Source organism: Arvicola amphibius, chromosome 9, assembly GCF_903992535.2.
Source record: "Arvicola amphibius chromosome 9, mArvAmp1.2, whole genome shotgun sequence".
Taxonomy (NCBI): domain Eukaryota; kingdom Metazoa; phylum Chordata; class Mammalia; order Rodentia; family Cricetidae; genus Arvicola; species Arvicola amphibius.
Genome location: NC_052055.2, coordinates 89345637 through 89371084, shown reverse-complemented (window position 1 = coordinate 89371084; position 25448 = coordinate 89345637).

Sequence of the window (25448 nt, the reverse complement as noted above, 5' to 3'; positions counted from 1 at the left end):
TTCCATTCAAGCATGTTTTGGAACACATTCAGGAACTAGAGGCAGGAAGAAGCTAATCCCTCTTGGACTGGTTTTGGATGTATGTGTAATAAGACAGTTTGTACCCTTTGAGTGAATTTTTATGGGTAAAACTACTTATCATATGATGGTTCTGAGGCCAGGGATGGAAGGTCATGAGGATCTGGAAAACTAAAGAAGATGTGCAGAGTGGGCATATGTGCCACACTCTATTCACTCCAGGAGAAGGTGCACACTCTTGGGTTCAAGGATGCTTACGCAGGATCACACAGAAGTGGCATCTTGTTAGAACTGGTTATATAATGAGTTATTTAACAGTCACATTAGTTGCTTACTCATCTTTCCTAAATATCCAGTAGCTGTCAACTTCACTGTCATTCTGGAAATCCACAAAAGAGCAATCTGCTTTTATTAACCAGGATTCTCTGGAGTAACAGAATTGATAGAATGAAACTCTATCTATCTATCTATCTATCTATCTATCTATCTATCTATCTATCTATCTATCTATCATCTATCTATAATCTTCCTTTCTTTCTTCCTATCTATCTATCTATCTATCTATCTAAAGGAAATTTATTAGAATGATTTACAGCTAATCCAACAATGGGTGCCTATGAATGGGAGGTCCAAGAATTCAGTAGTTGTTCTCTTCATGAGGTTGGATGTCTCAACCGGTTTTCAGTATATGTGGGAATACCAGTGAAAGAGTGGATTTACCAGCAAGGTGAGAACAAGTAGGTAAAGAGAAAAAGCTTCCTTCTTCCATGTCTTATTAGGCTTCCAGCAGAAGATGTGGGTGTGGCTCAGGTTAAAGGTGGGTCTTCCCATATCAAAAGATCTGCATTAAAGGTAAGTCTTCTCACCTCAGTGACCCAGATTACCAGTGGATCTTTCCATTTCAAATTAAGCAAAAATCCCTCACAGGTGTGCCACTCCATTTTTTTGGGTTTCAGTTAATTTCAGATGTAGTCACTTTGAAAACCAAGAATAGCCATCATCATTGTCTAAATATAAACCAATCCTTGTGAACCTCTTGTTCCCTAAGCCGTCTTATGCCTACATGTGATTGAACTTGCATATGATTAAATCAGATGCATCATGAGAAAGGCCATGCATGATGAAGACGCAGGAAAGCCTGCTATTATGTACCGCACAGAGAAGGATGGCCACACTGTGGTTACCCTTGCAGATAATCCAGCCTCTAAAAGCTTGCCTTTTAGATTGTCTGCCATCACCCCATAGCAGGGCAATACATCTGCTCCTTCCAGAGTCACTGATGGTTTATTATGTCCCTGCTTGAGTGTCAGTTGTTGTATGGACTTTTCCTGGGGGGAATGTGAAAAAACAATGTCTATTCACCAGACAAGGCACCAAAGAAGAGGGAAAAAATTATCCTACCCAAGTGTCAGTGAACAAAGATATTCAATGTTCTTATTTATCGTGATCTTCAAACAGCCGCGTCACTGAAAATCTCATCCAACCATGGATGATGACACCTCCAGCTTTGTAAAGGTGGATCCCCATTTCCGTTAACATTCCACATTTTGTATACTGTAGAACATAGGTTCTCAAACTATGGGTCATGACCATCGGAAAATGCATATTTTTAATGGTCTTAGGAACCCCTAACAATAAACTTGTTTTTGTTGCAACTTCATAATTGTTATTGACTGGGGTCTCAGTTCTTAAGACTATCAGAAAATGTGTTTTCTGATGGTTGCGACCCATAGGTGAGAACTGCTTTTCTAGAACTTCCCAAGACCATATGCATTTGTGGTAGAAGTTCATACAGCTGACAGAGAGGTGTGTTGGAAAACTGAGGGCATATCCCCTCTATGAATTTTAAAAATTTCTATATCTGATGATGCTGTACTCTTTCTCTTTTGTCTTCTAATATGTCTCCAATCAACTGTATAGCCATTTGATTGCTTTTTTGTTTCATATTTTTATATTTACAAATTTTACTCCCGATATTACTGTCCCACTTTATTATACTCTTTTAGATTTTATTTTCTATTTTTTGAGCACTCAATAGTCACATATCCACGTGTGGTAAAATTTTTTTCACGTGTTCCTCACGTTCTCCTCCATCCTTCTGGTTTCTTCTCTTTCATTTCTCAGGGTTCAGCCATTAGCCTCACGAGGCCACATCCATTACAACAAGAACATGCCTCCTAATCCTTCCCAAGCAGCTCACTCCCTTGTGACTAATCATTTAAATATGAGGCTATGGGAGCCATTGTCATTCAAATCACCACAGGATGAAATAACTCTACACCCTCTCCTTATATGAGAGAATGCCAACAGACTCCAAGTTAAAGGTTTCTTGAGAGTAGTCACAGCTGCTCTGATGAAGATGGTAATGGTTGTTATGTTCAGAGGTCAGCATTCCTCTACACTTGAACCCTTTATCCAGCTCTTACATTTTTTCCTGTTTCTCTTTCTGTGTGTTCCCTGGGCTGTGGAGGTGATCTAGAATTCTGGTTATTTTCTTCCATTTATAGCTGAATATTGAGTCATTATATCATAGTCCAGTCACTTGAATATGGTGCCTGCACCACCTGGAACCGTGGTTGGGCAAGGGCCTGGGGATTAAAGAACACACAGAGACACAGGTCATTCTTGAAGCAAGAATGCCAATTTTATTATGTTCTAAGGCAGCTTATATAGTGCTCTCCTTGACTAGTGGCCACACCCTAGCTCTTGGGATTTTCCACTGCAAGCCCACCAGAAACTACTTCCTTGCTTGCGGGAACTCATGAGGATCCCATGCTCAGAGCAGCTGCAAGTATAGAAAAACAAGTTGTTTACCTTCAGCAGGCAAAAAGGTCATAGAAAGTTCAGGGTCTGAGGTTCTGCAGCTCCCAACACCTGGATTTAGGAGATTGACTAGTTATGCTTTTTATACCTCTATGTATACTGAGCCACCAACAGACATGATCTATTTACTGTTGACAAAATGCACCATAGAAATATATTGTCAATTTATTTTACAATTGATTCATGGATAAAAGGTGATTACAAGTTTTTGTAGTCTGTATGTTTTCAAGGAATCAACTATTTTTTTTTTTTTTGGTTTTTCAAGACAGGGTTTCCCTGTAATTTCTAGAGCCTGTCCTGGAACTAGCTCTTGTAGACCAGGCTGGCCTCGAACTCAGAGATCTGCCTGCCTCTGCCTCCCGAGTGCTGGGATTAAAGGCATGTGCCACCACCACCCGGCTAAGGAATTAACTCTTTATTTCAGTCAAATCTCTTAATATTGCTGTTAAAAGCAACTGATGATTTGGTTTGTTTCCTCCCGAACGTTCATAGAAAATAGCTAGGAAAGCAGTGATAGTTATCCTCTGTGTAGTCTCTGAATTTCCCAGGACAGCAGCACAGCAGGAGCAAGACTAACCAAGGAGAGAGCATCTTCTGGCCTGATTCTTACCATCAGCGTTCCCTCTCCTGGAGACTGGAGATAGCAGCTGGTAAATACAGCTGACACTTTCATTATCTAGTGGGGAGAAGCAGGAAGAAACACTTGAGTTTAGAAACACAGAGCCTCAGAGCTAGCTAAGCAGTCAGGTACTATGATTTATTCAATTTCCTAAACCTATGCCTGTGTCTGGGGATGGCAAGGGCAGAGATAGTCAGCTGAACAGCTTGAACAGGGAGGGACATCTCAGGATGGGCCACACAGACATCCACCTAGAGAGCAGCTCCTGCTGGTACCCTTACAGTCCTCATGTGACCTCCTATCACAGGTGACCTCCCTGGATAGGACTTCGGGATTACGTACCCCTAGGGTGTTCATTATTTCTCCTATATTGGTGAACAACTAGTGTTCTAGTTTCATCTCTGTCACCGTGATAAAACACTCTGACCAGAAGCAACTTGGGGAGGAAAGGAGATTCTTTGATTTACACTTCCAGGTCACAATCTGTCACTGAGGAAAGTCAGGGCAGAGAGTCAAGCAGAGACTGAAGCTGAAACTGTGGAGGTACACTGCTTACTGCCTCCCTCACAGACTCGTGCTCAGCTGACTTTCTCACACCCCATCTGCCTAGGGATGGCGCTGCCCACAGTGGAATAGTCCCCTTCACATCATCAACCAAAACAAGTCCGCACAGATGGCCGCAGGCCAACCTAATCTTATAGTTCCTCAGCTGAGACCTCCTCAGATTACAGTAGGCTGTGTCAAATTGAAAACAGCCAGGACAACTCGTCTTGTTCTCTCAGGCTATCCCTCCTCACTGTCACCCCACTCAAGGAGACACTGACTGAACCATATAAAATTATGCATCACTTCTGTAGCTTGGATAGATTGTAGGGCTTGTCAAATTCCAAAGCTCTGTTTGATACCAAAGGTATTGTTTGGAATTTGAAAAGTGCTTAAGAATTGTTCATCAATGAATAAGCTTTGAAGGGAGACAAAAACTATTAGGAAATAAATTACAGAGTTATAACTGATGCCTATTCAGAATGAAATTATTTTTGGTATGTTTTGAGCACTAGATAAATGTCAAAGTCCTCAGTAAGAAATAGCAAAAACTGATGAAATAACATAAATTCCCTCTTAGAGCTGTAGTAGATGGAATACAAATGTTCTTTGTAAGGATTAATCTGTGTGAGACCCTGCTATCAAAATACTGTCTTAGAGGACTGGGGACATAGATCAGTTGTAGAGTGCTTGCTTAGAATGCACAAAGCCCCAAGTGCAATTTCCAGCACTGATTAACTCGTACGTGATGGTACACACCTGTAATCCCAGGCCTTAGGCAGCAAGATCAGAAGTTCAAGGTAATCCCCAGACTACCTGTTGTGTTCAATGGCAGCCTTGGCTGGTGGCCTGTCCCCAAACAGTAGGAACAGCAGCAGCAGTAGCAACAGCAGCAGTACCACAGCCACTGTCGCCACCACCATCACCATTATCATCACTACTACCACCACCACCACAGTTTCAGGATGCCATATTAACAGTTTTCAAGTAGTGGTTGAAAGAACGTTGAGTTTTCCTTTGACATAATCCAGATGCCTTTGCACACTAAAGCATGCATGATTCAAAAAACTTTTCCTAGAGGGGAATTCTAGCATTTGCACTTTCAAAAAATAAAATCTGGGGGCCCGCAAAGTGCCTCAGCAGATTAAAACACCTGCCGTTAAGCCTGATGACCTGAGTTTGATCCCTGCAACCCACATGATGGAAGGAGGATCCAATGCCTTAAAGCTGTCTGCTTACCTCCACACTTGCATGTGTGCCTGCACACACTACACATGAACAAACAAATAAATTGTCACTCACTCTGGTTGCACTCATAGTCTTGTTCAGTGCCTGAGAATAAACATATTCATTTACTTTATATTTAAGTTGTCATTCAAGTCTATACTACATGGAGTACATATTCCCCACAACATCCCTCCTTTCTTTTTCTCTCCTTCTCTTTCTCATGTCATGTTACTTCTATGTTCATGCCACATATACATACATATATTATACATCGATATAAAAACCAGGAACCACGAGTAAGAACATACAAGTCTTTCTGAGACTGCTTAATTTGCTGCACATGATTAGCTCCAGCTGCATCTGTTTTCCTGAAAATGACATCGATATGTCTTCAAGGCTGAAAGGAATTCCACTATGAACACATCACATTTTCCTCATCCGTTTCTCAGTTGTTGGACGTCTGGGTTTGTTCCATGTCTGAGCTCTGTGAAGGGTGTTAGAATAAATACTGATGTGCAGATAGCTCTGGGGTATGCTGGCTGAAGTTCTTTCAGAAAATACTTATCAATGGTTGTCTTAGGATTTCTATCGTTGTGAAGAGCCACCATTACTGTGGCAACTCTTACAAAGGAAAACGATTATTGGGTGGCCTACAGTTTCAGGGATTTAGTCCATTATCAGCATGGTGGGATGTAGCAACATGTGGGCAGATGTGGCACTGGAGAAGGAGCTGAGAGTGGAGGAACTACGTCTTCATTCCACAGACAACAGGAAGTTGTTGGAGACACTGTATGTGGCTTGAACATATATGAGACCTCAAAGTCCACCTCCACAGTGACACACTTCCTCCAAAAAGGCCATGTGGACTTCAACAAAACCACACCTCCTAACAGTGCCACTCCCTATGAGCTTATGGGGGTCTATTACAGTCAAAATACCACAGTGGTATAGCTGGGTCACATGGAAGATCCCATTTCAGCCCTTTGAATAACCTTCACACTGGCTTTCATAATGACTAGAGTCATTTATATTCCCACCAGTTGCACGTAAGAATTCCTTTGTCTGCATTCTTGTCTGCATTTGTTGTTGTTTTATTACTGCATGCTAATCACAAATAGTACTGGGTCTCATTATGAGACAGTCATTTGTGTATCTAGTATATTTTGATCATACACTGTATTCTGTAGACTTTTCTGTCCTCCCTCCATTCCTGCTGGTGCTTTTTATCTTCTCAGATATTTCCTCTTCTGTTCTCTCCTTTCTCTCCCTCTCTCTCTCCCTCCCCCAACTGTCTCTGTGTATATGTATGTGTTCCAATGAGGTGGATTAGGGTTTCCAACAATAGCATGGGTGACAAGTCATTTAGAGGAGCATGGCCAGCCTACCAGTGGATATACCTCCAAAGAAGAGCTCTCTCTCCCAGCAAACATTAGCTCTCTATTGATACTCAGGGAAGAGGGGATCCTCGTGAGCCCCTCCATCCCTCCATGTGCAATCTTGACAGGCCTTGTGTATGTTGTGCATGTAACTACAGTTGCTGTGGGCTTTGGTTTGTTTTTCCAAGTTCATGCGCGACACAAGTTATTCTAAGTCCATAAGGCACAGAAGTTATTCTCTGGAGATCTCTTGGGTGTTTTCACATTTATTTATTGACTGGTTGATTGTCAGCCCCCCCCTCATGTGTGTGTGTGTGTATGTGTCTGTGTAGGTACAAGGGTGCAGGTCTCCTCAGAGGCCAGAAGAGGGAGTGGGACCCCCTAGGCCTATGGTGGCATGTGGTTGTGAATGGTCCTACTTGGGTGTTGAGAACTAAATTCAGGCCCCCTGGAAGGGCAGAGTGTGTCCTAACTGCTGATCCAGCTCTCTAGCCCTGAAAGCCTCTTTTCTCTGTATTCTGACAGGTTTTGTTTTGAAGTCTGTTCTCTCAGATATTAGGGTGATGTCACCTGCTCCTTCCTACTTCCATCTGCTTGGATACTTTTTACAACCTTTCATCCTGATGTGGGTGAGGCACTTTTGATGGAGATGTGAATTCCTTGGAGGCAAAAAGTAGGTGGATCCTATTTTAGTCCAATCTGCTAGTTTGAGTCTTTGGTTCCGGAACTGGGACCATCAGTTTTCTGTTAGCACGGAAAGGTATGCATTAATTTCTGTCGTCCGGTTTGTTTTTGTAGTGCTTGGTATTTTCTGGTTCCCTATTTACTTACCTACTGTCCTAGCATTGCTATTTCTGGTAGCATTGAGGGTATGCTTATTGCTTTTTTGTCTGGAGAATCCCTTCCATTTTCTGTATTTTCTATAATGTTGACTTAGTAGCCATGAATTCCTTTAGTCTGTGTTTGTCATGGAATTTTTTCTTATATATCATGTGTATATCTATATATCCATATTATCCCAATAGATTTTCTTTAAAACAAATTTTTATCCAAATGTATATTGTGCATTGACCTATGGCCCCAAATCCAAGTAGGTTTTTTTCATGTGACTTAGGATTAGAATTTTGTATTGGCAGGAAAGAGTAATAACTAGGCACATTGCAAGTTAACACTGGAAACAGATGGTAGGAGCAATATGATACTGAGCCAAGCTCTTTGAGTTACAAAGCATCCTTCAGATTCATTTTGCTATTCATAGAGAACGATGAATCACACTATTAACTTACCTAATTGCCCTTAGGTGCAGCTATGAGGTTCAGCTTCATACTCCTTTAGCTTTCATTAAGAAACCATTTAGATGAAATGCTGTGTTTTGGAGACATCTTATACCGAGTTAGTGACTTTCATTCAATATCCTTTGGCATTATTTGAAAATAACAGAGCTCATTGGATATAACTTCCACTTGCCCAGTACATTTTTCTCTGTAGATCTACTGTAAATGGTCTCTCTTCCCCTCACATTTGAAGCCATGTTACTGTGCTGTGAAAAGAGACAGGATTAGCTCAGAATAAAAATGAAAGAACAATAATGAAAACGTATGAATTTGAAAGGCTGTAGACTAACCGCACAGAGCTTAAGTGCTTGGCCTCCAGAAACATTTATAGCATGGATTGACATGCCTGGGCGTTGTAAATATGAACATTTTATAATAAGTAACAGTCCAAAAACTTCTTCCTTTCCTTTTCTGCTTCTAGAAAAAATATATTTCTCCCACATATTTTACCAACATTTTTCTTTATCATAGAAATTAGGTCAGTTGCGGAACAAGTCTTTTTTCTAACTAGATCAGTTGTTCCAACACTTGCTTTGATCTATATCGAGAGCTAGACTAACACTAATTCACCCAATCAGGGCAGGCCAGTGGGCCAAACAGGATGTAGACTATCTCAGGAAAAAAAATTGCTACTGCCAGAATAGCAATATTTGGGTTGGAGAGATGGCTCTGAGGTTAAGAGTATTTGCTGCTCTTCCAAGGGACCGGGGTTCAATTCCCAGAACCTACATAGTAGCTTACAACTGTACACAGTTGCAGTCATTTCCAGAGGATTCAACACCCTCTTCTGTCCTCCAGAGAATTTCATGCATGTCCAAACACCTGTATACATATAAGACCTCTTGGTCCTAGCCCTTTTGAACAGCCTAGAATGCTAGTGACCATTAGAATTACCCTCAATGTCTTTGTGTCTGCATTCCCACAACACTTTCCAATCACACGCTGCTAGCTCTTTACCCACTGGTGGCCGGGCCAGAGACTGGTAGAGATGTTCCTATATAAGTATAATTATTGTATGTACAATGTCCCTGAAAGTCATAAGCATATTACAAAACCCATGAGCCTGCAAAGATGTGGAAGAGTATACCTACTTACAATGATCATGAAAACATCAAGGCAAATATGGGAACTGTAGGAGGAATAAGATGCCACCAGATTGGAATGGTCCTTAAGTACAAGGATGGTATGATTTCTGTTCAGTTTACTGATACCATCTAGAGCTTAAAAAACAATTAATGAATTGTGTCTCCTCTAATGTGATAACCCATTGCACAGTGCAGTGCAGGGGTGCTCGAATGTTAAATGAATTACTATAAAAGCAATTTATCACTCTATACTTGAGAAAACACACACACACTAAATATGCAAGCATAGAAAATTCTGAGAGAGATGAACTTTGGTGTCAGTACAACAATAGCCTCTATGATGAGGCCAGTCTCCCCTTTGTCATCTAAAAGTTTGCAGTGAAGATCAAAGCCTTCTCTGGGAAAAACTTACTGTGGTGGTTTAGATGCGATGCCCCCTTGGCATTTAAGTATTTGGTCCCCTGATAAACTCTTTCTTCTCTAACACCTTGGTCATGGCGTTTATTATAGACATAGAAAAGTAACAAATGCAGTTACTTTTGGCGAAAAGTAGTAGAAAAGATCACACATTTTCTGCTCCTGAGGCCATGCCCTGAGCGGACCATGTGCCACCTCCTTTCCTCTAACCGTTACTCCTGGAAGGGGATTATTACCTTCGCTTTGTGTATTTCATTAGCCACAGTATTAGAAATGACAAAAAATACTTTAAAACTGGCAAAAAATGGTGGCAGGTGTGGTGGCCCATTCCTTTAATCCCGGCACATGGGAGGCAGAGTCAGTCAGATGTCTGAGTTCAAGGCTAACCTGGTCAGTAGAATGAGTTCCAGGACAGCCAGGGCTACATAGAGAAACCCTGTCTCGAAAAAATAAACCAAAACAAAACAAAACATTTTAAATCTTTGAAATTTGCATAAGTTTTATAACTTTACTATTTACAATATTATAAATTGGATAAATTAGGTAAATTGAAGTACTGTTAAGTATCAGATATAATATTTTAAGTCTTTTTTATTGATTTTTTGAGACAGGGTTTTTCTCTGTAGCCCTGGTTATCCTGGAACTCACTCTGTAGATCAAGCTGGTCTCAAATGCCCAGAAATCTACCTGCCACTGCCTCCCATGTGCTGGGATTAAAGCATGCACCACCACCACCTCGCTAAAGTCATGGTTTGATTGGCTCTGAATTCTGTACTTTTGAATTACTGCAATAGAATTTTATTTTTATTTTTTCATGTGTGTAGATATTTTGGCAGCATGTGAGTCTGTACACTATGTGTGTAAATCATATTAGTCTTTCCCTTTCAGGACAAACTAAAAATACCCCACAGAACCTACGTTCTTTCTGTGTTCAAACCTTATTCTGATGGTAAGCCTAGCTGTGATAAACATCACCTGTCTACCTGGTATTGGGCTCCTTCCTGCTATTCACTTGTTCAGTTACTCTACCCTGTGCATTTTTTTCTGAGAAAATCTTGCTATGAAGTCCAGGCTGATCAAAACTAACAATCCTCCCACTTCTGCTTCCCAAGTGCTGCAATACAGGCCACCATATCTGCATGGACAAAGTAATTCTTCTAGAGATAATAAAGGTCTTAGATTTTTTCTTGAAAAAGCGACTGTCTCACACCTGTGCTTCTCCAGTTGCCATGGTACAAGAAATGCAGGTTGTCTGGTTTAGAAAACAGCAATTTCACCTGATGCTTTAGTTAAGAGGAGCAATTGGAAAATGTGTACAAAAACCTCTGACAAACAATGATATATCACAAAACCATCTTAGTTTGCTTTCTTATTTAAAAAAATTATTTTATTTATTTATTTTTCCTCTCCCTCTCTTCCTCCCAGTTCTGCCCTGTAGACGATTACAATGAAGTAGTCCCAGGCTAGCCCACAATGGAGTATAAAAAAGGGTTCTTTATTTAGGGGTAGACTCACAGATCAACAGTCCTCTTCAGGAGTGGGGAACAGGAACCACACCCAGCAGCCAAGGAGACTGCACAAAGTTCCACATCTGTTCATATAGGACATGTGGCCATGCCCAGAGTGTGCCAGTATCTTAAAGGCTATTGGCTGAAGGAGTTCCCACAATACCTCCCCACTTCCTCTCCCATTCAGATCTACCCCCTTTCTATTTCTTACTAGAAAACAAACAGGCTTCTAAGGGATAATAAAATGAGATAAAGCAAAAACAACCACATTGGAATATAACAAAACAAACAACAGAAGGAAAAGAGCTCAATAAAAGGCACAAAAATACATACAAAGACCCATTCATTCACACACTCAGGAATCCCATAAAAACATAAAATCAGTGCATTTTCTGTTGGCCATCTACTGCTGGCTATGCAGCCTAAACTTAAGTAGGTTGTTTCCCCAGTGAGACTTCCTTAGAGGAAGCTAGAGTTTCATTTGTGAGTGGGTCTCAACTGGAGACAGTTTCTGGGTTAGGGATGGGGGCATGTGTCCACTTCTTGCATCTCTAGGACCCCATCTGGTATAGACCTGTGCAGGACCTGGGTATACTGCCTCTATCTCTGTGAGTTTATGTGTGTGTAGGTCCTGATATTGAGAAGGCCTCGTTTTCTCCATCTCCTCTGGCTCTTAGACTTTCTGCTTCCTTATCGGAAGGGTTTTGATAGAGACGTGTCTTGTAGAACTGAGTGTTCCAAGGTCTCTCATTCTCTGCATATTGTCTGGCTGTGGGTCTCTGTATTTGCTCCCATCTGCTGCAGGAGGAAGCTTCTCTGATTTTGGCTGAGCAAGGCAATGATCTATGAGTATAGAAAATGTCATTAGGAGTAAATTTATCACTACATTTTAAGCCAGTATTATTTGGTTTTACTCTAGGTCCCTGGCCATCTAGTCTCAAGTTCTTGGTCACTCAAGCAGTGTTGGGTATGTGTTCTATCTCATGGAGTGGATCTTAAGCCAAATCAGATATTGGTTGGTTAAGCTTTGTGTTGCCATTGCTCCAGCATATCTTGTAGGCAGGATACTATTGTCAAAGGATTTGTAGCGGGGTCAGTGTTAGCATTTATGTTTCTTCTTTGGTAGTATGCAGAATAACTTCCCATGTCAAGAACACCAGCATGGAGGGGTGAAGGCTCTATGTAGACTTTTTCATGTTCAATGAGTTGTGTCGGTGTTGTCTTTAGCAACAGAGCCTTACCATCAGTTTGTGAAGATAACCTATAGTTTTGGCAACTACCTAAGTTGATTCCAGGTTCTGGCTATTACGAATAATGCTGCTATGAACATAGTTGAGGTAGATTGATTCTCAATTTTCTGAGAGCTCTCCACACTGATTTCCAAAGTGGCTGTGCAAATTTGCACTCCCACGAGCAATGGAGGAGTATTCCCCTTACTCTGCATCCTCTCCAGCATAAGCTATCATTGGTTTTTGATCCTAGACATTCTGATAGGTGTAAGACGGTATATCAGAGCCATTTTGATTTGCATTTCCTTGATGGCTAAGGATGATGAACTGTTCCTTAAGTGTCTTTCAGCCATCTGAGATTCTTTTGTTGAGAATTCTCTGTTTAGAACTGTATCCCATTTTTAAAATTGGATTATTCCTCATATGAATTTTTAAGGAAATATGTTAATACAAGTTTAAGCTGATGGTAGACTTCTCATGGCTGCTCACAACTGCAGCCATGTGAATCCTACTTCTGAGTTCTCTAGTTATGTCTCTTTAAACGAGTTGCTTCATGACTTTCTGGCATGATTCTTCAGTTTTCTCATCTCTGAAATAGGGATAATAATCCTGCCATTGGATTATCCTGAGAACAAGTGATTGGTTTTGCTGAACAGTAGAAGACTGTTAGGAACCTAGTGTGATCTCGCTGACCGGAGTTACTCCGATTTTTTTCTATTTCTAGATAATCCCAAGACTTGATCTTTTGTTACCTTCTTTTAATGTCATTTTGTATTCTATTTTCTTTTCTTGAGACAAAGTCTCATTCTGAAGTCACTATGGAGCCCAGGCTGGCCTCAAACTTTCTGTAATCTCCTTGCTTTTGACCTCACATGACCTCAATTTTTCTTGAAGCAGAATTTCTGGAAGCCCCGTCTTAGCCTTCAAGGATTCCTATCCCTGTGGAAATCACCACATCGCAGCAATTCTCTTCCGTTGATCTTTGCTAATGTCTCAGGAATGTACTGTTTTTCATTTCTCTATTCCGTGGGTGTCCCCTGCCCCGTCAATACCAATGAGAACTAAGAGTAGCTGTTTTAGGAATCTGGGAAGTGAGGGAGTATGAGTTTTACTTTTATTGGGGGTGGTGTGCCACAGATAAGATTTCAGAGAAAGCAGAACTTTTCTTTCAAAGTCTCAATTTCCTCTGAGCTAGGGATTGGACCCACTGATCCGAAAATATAAAGCTGGCTCTTTAACTCTTTCTTATAACCACTACATTGTGGTTCGTCTGAAATGATTTATTTCTCTGCTGCATGCTGTGTGTGTCCTGCTCTTTGTTTTTCCCTCTTAGTCTTCAAAGGAAACAAGAGCAAAGAAGTTTGCCAAACTGGACAGTGTAATTTCAGCGAGAAAAAAAAAGTCTTTACAGCCATGTTTGAAGCAGTTGCATAGAAAGAGCCTACCAGACATGGCATGTCAGACCAGAACGCTATCTCATGCTGAGAAGCTAGAAGCAAGAGAAAAGTCTCGGGTGAGGAGTTAGTGGCACTACCCTACTCTGCCGTCTGACTGGGTCTTTGGCTCAATAGGCCAGAAACCCAGAGGACAATTACTCCAATCCATCACTGTCACTACTGGGTCAACTCTGCATTTCTGAAACCTCTGCTTGCAGGAAATAAGGCAAGATGACAAAAGCCGGAAGAACTGAGAGTGACCTAGCTGGTGAATCCCATGTCATCCCATGTCGCCCACCAGTAGCTTCCGGATGTATGATTTGGGAACCTGAAAGAAAAGCCTGTGAATATTGATGATAATGCATGTGAATTGCTTCTAAGTTGCCCACAACCACGTTATTAAGCATACATTATAGTTTTTCTATCAAAGGTGAACTTTAGACTTAAAAGAACATTTGGATCCATGGCTCAAGGTAAAAACTAGGTCATGGGCTCTAACAATCTAGAAATGTGAAGGGTTCTACTCATGAAGAGCCTTTTGTGTTGACTAGATACGTAACAAACCACACACAAAGAGCACATATCTTTGGGGGCATATTCTGGATTGGATCATCTAAACTGAGTTTGGCTTGGTGGCTAACCAAGGTAGCCCTTTTTTACATGCCTCTTATCTTTCTTCTGAGTCCAGCATGGCTGAGAATATGTATAAGAAGTAAGAGTGCGGGCTGGAGAGATGGCTCAGAGGTTAAGAGCATTGCCTGCTCTTCCAAAGGTCCTGAGTTCAATTCCCAGCAACCACATGGTGGCTCACAACCATCTGTAATGGGGTCTGGTGCCCTCTTCTGGCCTGGAGGCATACACACAGACAGAATATTGTATACAAAATAAATAAAGAAATAAATATTTTTAAAAAAAGAAGTAAGAGTGCAACATGCAAGGTCTCATTCGGAGCTGGTTCATTCTTTTCTGTCTCATTCTACTGGTTAAGGCAAGTGAGTTCCAAGGCCAAGCCTACAGTCAAAGAACAATGCCACTTAGTACATCTTCATGTGAGGAAATGGATGCTATGGCATATCACTGCTGTATTGTATCTTCTTTCCCATTTGTCCATTGATGGGCACCTCAGCTGACTCTCTCTCTATATATAACTTGCCTATGTATAGACCTATATATTAAGTTGGGAACATAATCCCCAGCCTCTCACATCCATCCCAGCCCCCAGGCCTGAAAGTTGTATTGGTCTGGACTCAAAATCCCAGCATGCCAGGTTCTGACCCCTCCCTGGTATTTAAGTGAGGAGAAACACATGGTCTCCCATATATATGTACCTTCCTAACAAGTAGTGCCATAATAATATGCAGCTCTCTTAATTATATGTTGACTTGCTTTGGGTATATAGACAGAAGCATTCTAGTGGGTCTCCTGGTATTGAGATCATTTCTAAAATGGGTGGGCTACTTATACAATGGCTCTCCACTTTCCTGCAATCACCCTGGAGTTTTTTTATGCTCTTGCCATTATAACCATTAAGGCTAGGGAGAGATGGAACCTCAATATAATTCTTTTTAAGACAGGATCTCATTTAGTTCAAGTTGGCTTCAAACTGGCTCTGTGGCAGAGGGTGACCTTGAACTTCTGATCCCCTTGTCTCTGTTTCCCAAGTGCTAGGATTATAGGCATGCACTACCACACTTGTTTATGTGGTGCTGAGGACTGATCCCAGGGCCTTAGGCATGCAAGACAAGCGCTCTACCGACTGAGCTGAACCTCCAGCCACTCAATGCACTTTTGGTTTACATTTTCCTCATGGCTAAAGACATTGACTTTCTTAAAGTTTATTGGTTATTGTTACTTGCTGCTTATTTTTTTGTTGCTGCTTGTTTTTTTAGATAAAGTCTGACTTTGTAGTTCAGGTTGGATTGGAATGCACTGTGTGTCTAGGCTAGCCTCAAACTTCTAAGGCCTGCCTACCTCAGCATCTTGAGCGCTAAAGTACTTAATTGAAATGTCTATTTTTCACATTTATTTACTGTTTGTTTTCTTGATGTCTAATTTTAAATTATTTTTTACGGTTTAGACGCTAATTTCCTGTAGGATGAAATATTTCTCTCTTTATGTGTGTTGTCTCTTTTCTTTGTTGGTTTCCTTGGCTCTGCAGAAGTTTTCTAAAGGTCGTGTCACGTGCGTCAGTTCTTACTGTTATGATCTGGGCTATTAGAATCATTTTCAGAAAGCCCAAGCTATGCCTTCAAGCTGAAGTGGTTTCCCCTGTTGGCTTCAAAGTTTCAGTTATTTCTTTAATGTCTTTGATCAGTTTTGAACTGATTTTTACACGGGGTGCAAGATTAAGATCTGCTTTCATTCTTCTACACCCAGCTCTCCAATCTTCCATTTGTCGAAGATGCTGTCCCTTCTCTAGTGTATAGGTTGGTCTGTATCGAGAATCAAATGCCCCTGGCTGCATAGGTTTATTTCTGGGTCCTCTCTTACATTGGGTCCCAGTATGCTTATCTTTTTGCTAAGGAACATGTTGTGTTTGTTATTTTGTCTCTGCAGTAAAATTGGTTTTTATGATGCATCCAGCATTGCTCTCCCTACTTAGGATTGCTCTGGCTACTGAGGGTATTCTGGGAATGCACATGAATTTTAGGATTTTTTTTTCTAGTTTTGTGAAAAATGTTACTGGAATTTTGAGGTGGCATAAATTATTTTTAAGTTCCAAATGCACAGTAAAAAATTAGATTTTTGAGCCGGGCGGTGGTGGCGCACGCCTTTAATCCCAGCACTCGGGAGGCAGAGGCAGGCGGATCTCTGTGAGTTCGAGACCAGCCTGGTCTACAAGAGCTAGTTCCAGGACAGGCTCCAAAGCCACAGAGAAACCCTGTCTCGAAAAACCAAAAAAAAAAAAAAAAAAAAAAAAAAAGAATTAGATTTTTGGGGCTGGAGAGATGGCTGAGAGGTTAAGAGCATTGCCTACTCTTCCAAAGGTCCTGAGTTCAATTCCCAGCAATCACATGGTGGCTCACAACCATCTGTAATGAGGTCTGGTGCCCTCTTCTGGCCTGTAGGCATATACACAGAAAGAATATTGTCTACATAATAAATAAATAAATAAATAAATAAATAAATAAATAATTTTTAAAAATTAGATTTTCGTTACATGTCTGAGCGTTTTGCCTGCAGGCATGTTTGTGTACCCCATGCATACCTAGCGTCCAAGGATGCCAGAAGAGGGCATCGGATCCCCAGGAACTGGTGCTGCAGACAGTTGTGAGTTGTCTTGTGGGTGCTGGGGATTGAAATAGGCTCCTGTGGAAGAGGAACAAGTGCTCTTGACCACTAAGCCATCTCAAAAGTTTCCCCCAGTTTTTTTTAAAAAGAATTGTTAGCATCTAATGAACCTTCTTGTGTGACTTCAAGGTGCCATGAAGTTGGTCTCCCCAGAACATCTTCGCCTCTGTTTTTCTGCTGAAGACATTGACCTCATTGACAGGTTGCTATGGAAACTCTCCCCTCCCCAGAAACTTCTCTTAACCCTAGAAGAGGAAAACAACATGCAGTGAACCACAGCAGGTGCCAATTCTCTGATAAGCACTAGGAAAGAGGCATGCCAGCCTAGCTCCCAGGGTCCAAGCTGGGCATGCTTTTGCTCTAGTCTCTAGCAGGGCACTGGGCACCAATAGGTCAGACCAGCAGATCCTCTTGAAGAGCACCAGGACAAGTGTCCCATGAGAGTGTGACTGTGGTCTTAGCAGACGTCCCCTGAAGTGAGAACCGCTGTGAGGTAATTCAGGAGCAATCACCCTCTAATGTCCTAATTTTCCGTTAGGTTTCACATATTCAGTTTATCCTATGATATGATCCCATTGTTCCTCACTTTATTGTTTTATGATTCCATTTGTCAGAGACAAAGGAAAAAATACACTGACTTCTCCCTACACGCCCTTCATTCAAAGCCTCCTATTGAGTAAACTGACCCAGAAGTCAGACCCTGGAGGAAGTGCTTCCCTGTGACACACAACAGGGCAGAGACCAGACTAGGACAGGGTACCTATGCTGTCTCTGATGCTGCTTCTGTCTCACCCAGGTCCCCCTTACACTTGCATGCAGGTGACAGATGGCATTGTTAGGGCACCTGCACTGGAAGGTGCAAAGGGAGGTTACATTGCTTTCTCCTCCGTTTTGGTCCAGTCTTTCTGGCTTTGATGGTGTCCTTCCATGGTGTAGATCCTAACATAATGTCAGTTCCACAGATCTGGGACTCAGCCCATCTCATAGACCTCGTTGGGAGACACTGTCTTCTATTGTTGGCTTTGAGTGCTTTCATACTGCTTTGTTGATTCCCTTAATCCTGCCCCGGCCGGTATGAGTGCTTACTTTAAAGGCTTTCATTAGAGCACTTGGGTTGAGCTCCAGGGCCTTGACTGATGCTGGACCTCATGCCTTCCTTCCTTTGCTCCTTGTGAGCGTCACTCACCTCTTCCCTTCTGCCTAGAACAGTGGAATGGCACAGACAAAAGTCCGTGGCTCCAGTGGCAGGCATACAAGGCTCTCCTTTTGATTCAACAGCAGTAATTCACCGAATTCTGTCTGGGAAAGGTTAAATAGCATCTTTGTAAATCTCCCTATCCTCACTAGTGAAGTGGAAGTGGGTCTCATGATGGTTTGGTTTATGTAGGAAAATCAGCTCCTGCCCGTGTATTCCAGGCCCCCATTGCTGTGCTGACCAAAACAAGGCCTCACTAAACAGTCTTTCCTTTGTCTTCTGTTTTTCAATGGCAGCAATCTCTTTTCTATTTGACTAAAGGAGACTAAGAGCCTTCAAATTATCCCTACGCATTTCTGGAAGTTTCTTTAAACAATCTTTCTTTTATAGTGGTTCCAGGCTACTGCCCTGTCATTTTTCTTCTGCCCCAGTTCCCACATATTTGTCTTCTGTTTTCAGGGCCACTTTTTTTTTTAACCAAGGCTAAAGCTTTCCCAGTGTCACGGCCCATCTGTCGAATGCAGATTATGCCAAGGGTGTGGACTTCTGTGCTCCTAAAGAGTCTAGTCCTTGGAAGGCCTCCTCCTGACCTAGGTTTGTGGAACTGAAGGGAGAACGACCACCTTGGCTCTGGTGGTGGCTGTTCCAGATATCCTGGGCTTATGCCTAGAATCTGTCATGTCATCTCACACACAAAAATGACACCTCTCTCTGATTCATTCACCTAATTTACTAAATATATCAACCATCACAGGATGAAAGGGGCAGGGGCATTGGGAAATCCAGATGTCATCTGGAGATGAGTCAGAGGTCAGTCCAAATGTTGAATAATTCCTACTGCCATGTGTGGCATGCGATAATAATTAATAATTATTAAGATTCTCAATAAATCTTAAATACTATTTTCATGAAAATGGGAAAACCCGCATCCTGAAATTCAGATAGCACAAATGTAAATATCATACTGAGATTGGTATCTTAGTTTGGGCTACTGTTTGTAGCAGGCGATCCCAAGAGCTTTGCAGATGATCTGACTCTGGAGTATTAGCTCCTGGCCATTGATCTGCCTTTTGTGCCCGCTCCCTTCTACTTGAAGTGTGTAAATCTTAAGTGCTTCCTAAAAGGTTCAAAGCCTATGAAAAATTTGGTTGCAGAAGAACTCTGAGAAGTTCTGTGGCTGAGAATTGCTTTGGCATTTGCCTACTTTGATGAGCTTAAGGTAAGAGGTTTTGGTAAGCAGAAATTGACTTGCTAAGGTGTAAACTGTATAACAATAATAAAAAAAAGCCTTTTGCAAAGCTACAGTCCATCAGTTCACCAGAAGCTGACTCCCCTGCAGCTGCAAAGACTAAAATCACCCTAGAGTGACCCTGTTTCTTCTGCGGACCCTCGTGAACTAAACACCAGACAGACACTGTTGGGTCCATGGAGGTCGGTCGCACAAAGATGGGGACAGGCCACCAAAGTCTAATAAACCAGAAGCAAACTTTATTCCAGGAAAAAAAATTAAAATTAAAAAAATTAAATCTCCATGGGGCACAAAAAGCTTATCAGCTAGCTGAGGCCACAGCCAGAGATGGATTTGTAAGGCTGAGGCCAAGGCCGGTTTTTGAACTCCTCCTTTTATAGCAAGCATTCAGCAATAACAAAAGATTTTTTACAATCTCAAGGTTAAGCTCAGATACAAATTGCCCTTCTTTTCAATTTCCATTAACAGAGTTTTTCAGTTAAACTAGTGTTTGTACTTAATGTATTATCTTCCCTGGTATTCCCAGGCGGTGTTTACTGAAGCCCTGCGCTCTTCCCTTTGATGCTGCCAGTTTCACATATCAGGGATAATGCATAACCCAGAGGTCATGAATATCCACCTCCTAAAGGTTAACTCAGCTCATATCCGTCATTATTCATGGATGGCCAGGGTGTTATCTTAGGGCTCTTAGTTTGCAGAGAGATGCTTTGGCCTTGTAAACAGAGCTATGGGTTATGAAGCAGAGTAACCCACTGTTAATAGTTAATCCTTAAGCTGCTGAGAAAGCTGCTGATAGCCTGCTCTCATTCTCCTAGGCTTACAACTTTATATTTCATTATTTCTTCATTCTTATCTGGAATCTACATTTCTATATTCTTATTTTTGGACTCTTCAGACACAACCTTTACTACGATGAAACACCATGACCAAAAGCAAGTTGGGGAAGAAAGAGTTTATTTGGTTTATGCTTACACATCCATAGTCTATTGCTGAAGGAAGTCAGGACAGGAACTTACACAGGATGAGAACCCGGAGACAGGAGCTGATGCAGAGGCCATGAAGGGGTCTGCTTACTGTCTTGATGATCATAGCTTGCTCAGCCTACCTATTTATAGAACCCAGGACTACCATCCCAGGGATGACCCCACCCATAATGGGCTGGGCCCTCTCGCATCAATCGCTAATTAAGAAAATGCCCTGCAGCTGGATCTTATGGAGGCATTTTCTCAACTGAGGCTCCATCCTCTCCAATAACTATAGCTTGTGTCAAGTTGACATAAAATTAGCCAGCACAGATGGCCGCTCATTATGTTACCCAGACTACCCTGGAACTCGGGAGCTTAAGTGATTTCTTGTCTTAGCTTTCAGAATAGCTACGACCACAGGCAGGTTCAGCATGCTCTACCAGATGGTACAAGGTTTTCAAAGTTTCATTTATATGTCATTTCTTACTGGAAGTCTGACTTGCTCCCCTTAGCATGGAGTAATCTCTACATAAACCAGTTTCCTAGGGCTGGTTACAAAGTACCCAAACAGGGTAGCTTGAAACAATAGATGTTTATTCTCTCACGCTTCTGGAGGTTCAAAGTTTGAAATTAAGGTGCAGAACTCCCTTGCCTTTATTAGCGGAGTCTGTGTTGTCCCTTGGCTTGGCCTAGAGGTGTTGCACTCCAGCCTCTGGCTCTGTCCTAAGCAGACTGGTGTGTCTGTTTTCACATGATGTTGTTACATAAGGATAATAGATCATCTGATTTCAACTTCATTATACCCACGACGACTATTTCTTAGAATAGCCTTTCTTTATTCTTTGACAATGTTATATACGCTCAGGATGTATCTTGATCATACTCACCCTCAATTCTCTCCACACTTAGAGTATCCCTCAACACATCTTCACCCTCCTCTCACATTTATGCATGCCCTTTGATTTGTGTAGCCCGCTGAGTTAAATATGAGGGGATTGTTGCAATGTTAACTGCTCTCCTTGCCTTGAGCTTGTGCCGGTCACATGCAGGTACCTAGAGCTGCAGTGAGGTCAGCCATGTAATGGGCATACAGTGTCCAGAAGACAGCATATCACAGCACTCCTCCCTGTCTTCCAGCTCTTGCCTTCTTTCCACCTCCTGTCCTACGACATTCCCTGAGCCTTTCAATGTGTGTGTGGGATGATGTTGTAGATGTCCTGTTTAGAGCTAACAACTCAATAGTTATTTATTCTCAGGATGTTGACCAGTTATGGACTTCTGTACTATTGCCCACTGTAGAAGGAGGTTTCTCTGACCAAGGTTGATAGCAACACTAATCTATGAATAAAGAATAAATACTTAAAAGTCAATTTGACAACTTGTCCATGTAACAAAACAACAGTAGTAGATTCCTTACAACACCTTTGACCCCTCGAGCCAGGGGCTTTTGGCCAGGTTTACAGTACCAGGCATGAATTCCCTCTGGCTGAGCACCCTCAAATCCAACCAGAAAGTGATTGGTTACCTGTATAATCTTCATGCTTCAATTGCAACAGTGGTCACATCTTGCCAGGCATGTTGGTATTGTAGCATTCTGAGTCAAGGACTGAGAAAGACCACTGATGTCTCCCCCGCCATGACCCTGCATAGCATCTTCCAGCACCGTGAAAGCTAGCTAACAGTGAACAAGTTCTCTGGCCACTTCCAGTTTGATTTCTTTATGTCTTGTAGTCAAAATGCATTGTATATTCAGCAAAATGTGTAGTCAAAATGTGATGTCTCATCATCTAGTTATAGATGGCGATATGTTGTTTCGGGGAGTCTCTTGGCCCTCCCTGAGCACTACGCATGGGGAAATATTGCAAGATGTAAGATTAGAATTTCAACAGATGCTCTTGGGGGATACAATTCATTCCACAAGTTTTCCAGAAGTATTCTAAAATTTAGCAGGTACAGCATTACCTCTCCCTTGACAATTGTCACAAGTGCCTTATTTATCCTCCCCCACACATTCCAAGAAAAGAAGCAGTTCTGGGTTCCCTTTTGTGTCTCTGATAACACTTAGTAAATGGCTGGGTTGGGACTCCCGCCTCCCTTTTCTGACTCATGGCCAATCTACAGATTATAACATGAGTTTTCTCCCTGGTATGTGCATCAAGAGTTATGCGTGTTTGCTGATCTCCGGGTAATCTTTTTTTTCCTTAAAAAAGTATATATCAGAATGATGGGTCTGACACAATGAAACAGCTGCTTACAGTCACTTCAAGTGGTTCAATATTTATTGAAATTGAACAGTGGGATTCATTCTACCAAGGAAGCAATCTTGTTTGTCTCTAGTTTATAGCTCCTTTTTCCTCTTTTATATTTTCAGCATCCTTCTGGTGTCCTTGGTGACAGTTGCTATGGAAGTATTTTAGTGTTGCCTACAGTGTTGGATGGTGTGGTACCTGGAGCAGCCATCAATTCAGATTTATGATGATGCCTAAACTGCAGCTTTAAGTTTTGTGCTAGCTTTCTGGTCTGGTAATTGGTTGTCAGTAGAGAGGCGATAAGCATTTATTTTTCACACCATGACTTATCACATGAAATTTTTTTTATTGTCTTGATGTGTTCCTCTTTGGTAAACCCATGTAATCCATTTGATGCCAGCATGGTGAGGTGTGGTTTAAACCAATGAAAGCTACAATATTGTGTGTGTGTGCATGTGTGTGTAGTGTAGTGTATGCTTATGTGCACATCTGCACTTGTATATGCATGTGGTGTAGTGTATACTTATGTGCACATCTGTACTTGTGTGTGCATTTGTGTTTGTAGTGTGTGTGGTGTAGTGTATACTTATGTGCATATCTACACTTGTGTGTGTGTGCATGTGTGTGTGGTGTAGTGTATACTTATGTGCATATCTGCACTTGTGTGAGCATGTGTGTGTGCGTGTGTGTGTAGTGTAGTGTATACTCATGTGCATATCTGCACTTGTATGTGTGCGTGTGTGTGTGGTGTGTGTGTCTATGCTGTGTCATGTGTCTTCTTTGATCATACTCCACCTTATTTTTGGAGATATGATCTCTCATTGAGCCTGGAGTCTGTCATTTCAGTGAGACTGGTTGGCCAGTCAGGCCCAGAGTTCTCTGTCTCTGTCCCGGTCCTGGGGTGCAGGCACACATCTCCACGCTCAGCTTTTTACATGAGCTCTGAGGATCTGAACTCAGGCCTTTGTTCTTGCACGGCAAGCTCTAGCCACCGAGTCATATCCCCAGCCCTAAGCTCAGCCTTTTAAGGATACATAGTTTAAAGAATGAGACTAAATAATGGGCAGAATGCTGCGGAATAATCCTTCTCTACATCTAGAATACGTATTACTCTCATTGGTTAGCAAAGAAGCTGATTGTCCTAGATCAAGGCAGGATAAGTTTAGGCAGGATAATAAAACTGAGGATACTGGGATGAAGAGGAGGGAGGGAGAGAGAGAGAGAGAGAGAGAGAGAGAGAGAGAGAGAGAGAGAGAGAGAGAGAGAGAGACTGATTTAAGTCAGCTGCCTAGGAAACAGAACGTGTAGAAAATGAGGTAATAAGCCATGAACCACATGGCTACGCATAGTTAAGAAATATGAGTTAATTTACATGTAAGAGTTAGCTAGTAATAAGTCAGAGCTATCGGTCAAGCATTTATAAGCAATATTAAACCTCCGAGTGGTTTTGAGAACTGGCGGACGGACAGAAATGCTCCGTCTACATCAGAAGAAAGGAAACTAGGTTGTCTGGAGTCTTAGATTTGGTTACTTCTATAACATGAGATTAGTAGTAGTCATATATGTCTCATGTACTTGATTGGATTGATAAGAGGGCCTCATGATTAATGACTGTATTTGTAAGCTCTGCAATGCTATACAGTGCTCAGAAGTAGCATTCTTTTTTTTTCTTAATGATGATGTTTTTAATATATATCACACCTTAGCAACATTGTTTATCAACCCTCTGTCTGGTGAGACATTACTTTATACCCTTATTCTGCACTTCCTTGGGTGAGCTCACAATAATAATTATAGATAATGATCAAAGACTCAGCCATGGTTAAACCCTGGGAGACAGCTTGGTTATTTATAAATTCAAACTTCACATGCCTCCCTGCTGATGGACAGAGATAGCATCTAATCATAGCCTTCTCTATATTGGGCCACTGCCACCACTGTAGTTAGCTATACAGCTGAGACACACAGTCACAGAGTGAGTTCTTTGAGTCCCATAGGAGCACTCTGACTCTAGAAGGGTACTTGGGACCTTTGGATGCTAGTCCCACAGGAGTGCTTTGACTCTAGGAAGGTACTTGGAGCCTAAGCTTGGTCCTCCCTTTCAGAACACTGCCAAAAGCAATACAATCTACATTGGGGGATATAACTGATCTTGGTAAAGTGGCCCCAGAGTCTATGAGCCCTCTGAGAGCTCATTGTGTTGGGCTATGTTGATCCTGAAGGTCAGTAGAGGTCCTGTGATCCAGGCAGCCTTTCCCAGCTGTGCAAACGTCCAGAAGGGCAAGTATAAGCAGAGTAGCGTATGAATGAGCCTGGAGAATCATTGCCTCTCATGTTGAAACAGAATTGAGACCTGACCACCTCCAGGGCCCATCTTTTAGAAGAGGAGAGAAGACAGAAGTGCCGGAAGATGTAAATATGGCAGATAGACATCCAAAACTTCAGGCCAAATCCTCTGACTTAGGAAGAAGAATAAGGGATGCCCCCAGAGACCCAGTGGCTTGCTGGGGATTCTCACCGAGGATGATGTCAAAAGCATGTGTTCAACAGCTAAAACTCAGCAGACCAGTACTGTCCACCTCATTCCATGTAACATGATCTTTATCTGGAGGAAATGCATTGCTGGGTATCCTTGACATCAGGAGTCTTAGGTCAGTTCCTTTTCAGGAGGTGGAAAAAAGAGAGAGAATAAATTTTTTGATGTATTCTTCAGGTGAGTTTTTTTTTTTTTTTTAAACCATGCCTGTGTTTTTAGAGTTATGCATTGTTACTAACGTCTAGAGCTTTAGTCCTGGCTCTGCCTTTCCCTCAGGTGTCAATGGGAAGCATCCTCTTCTCTGGGTAAGGCCTCAGTAACCTCTACCGAACCAGCACACTGCAGTGT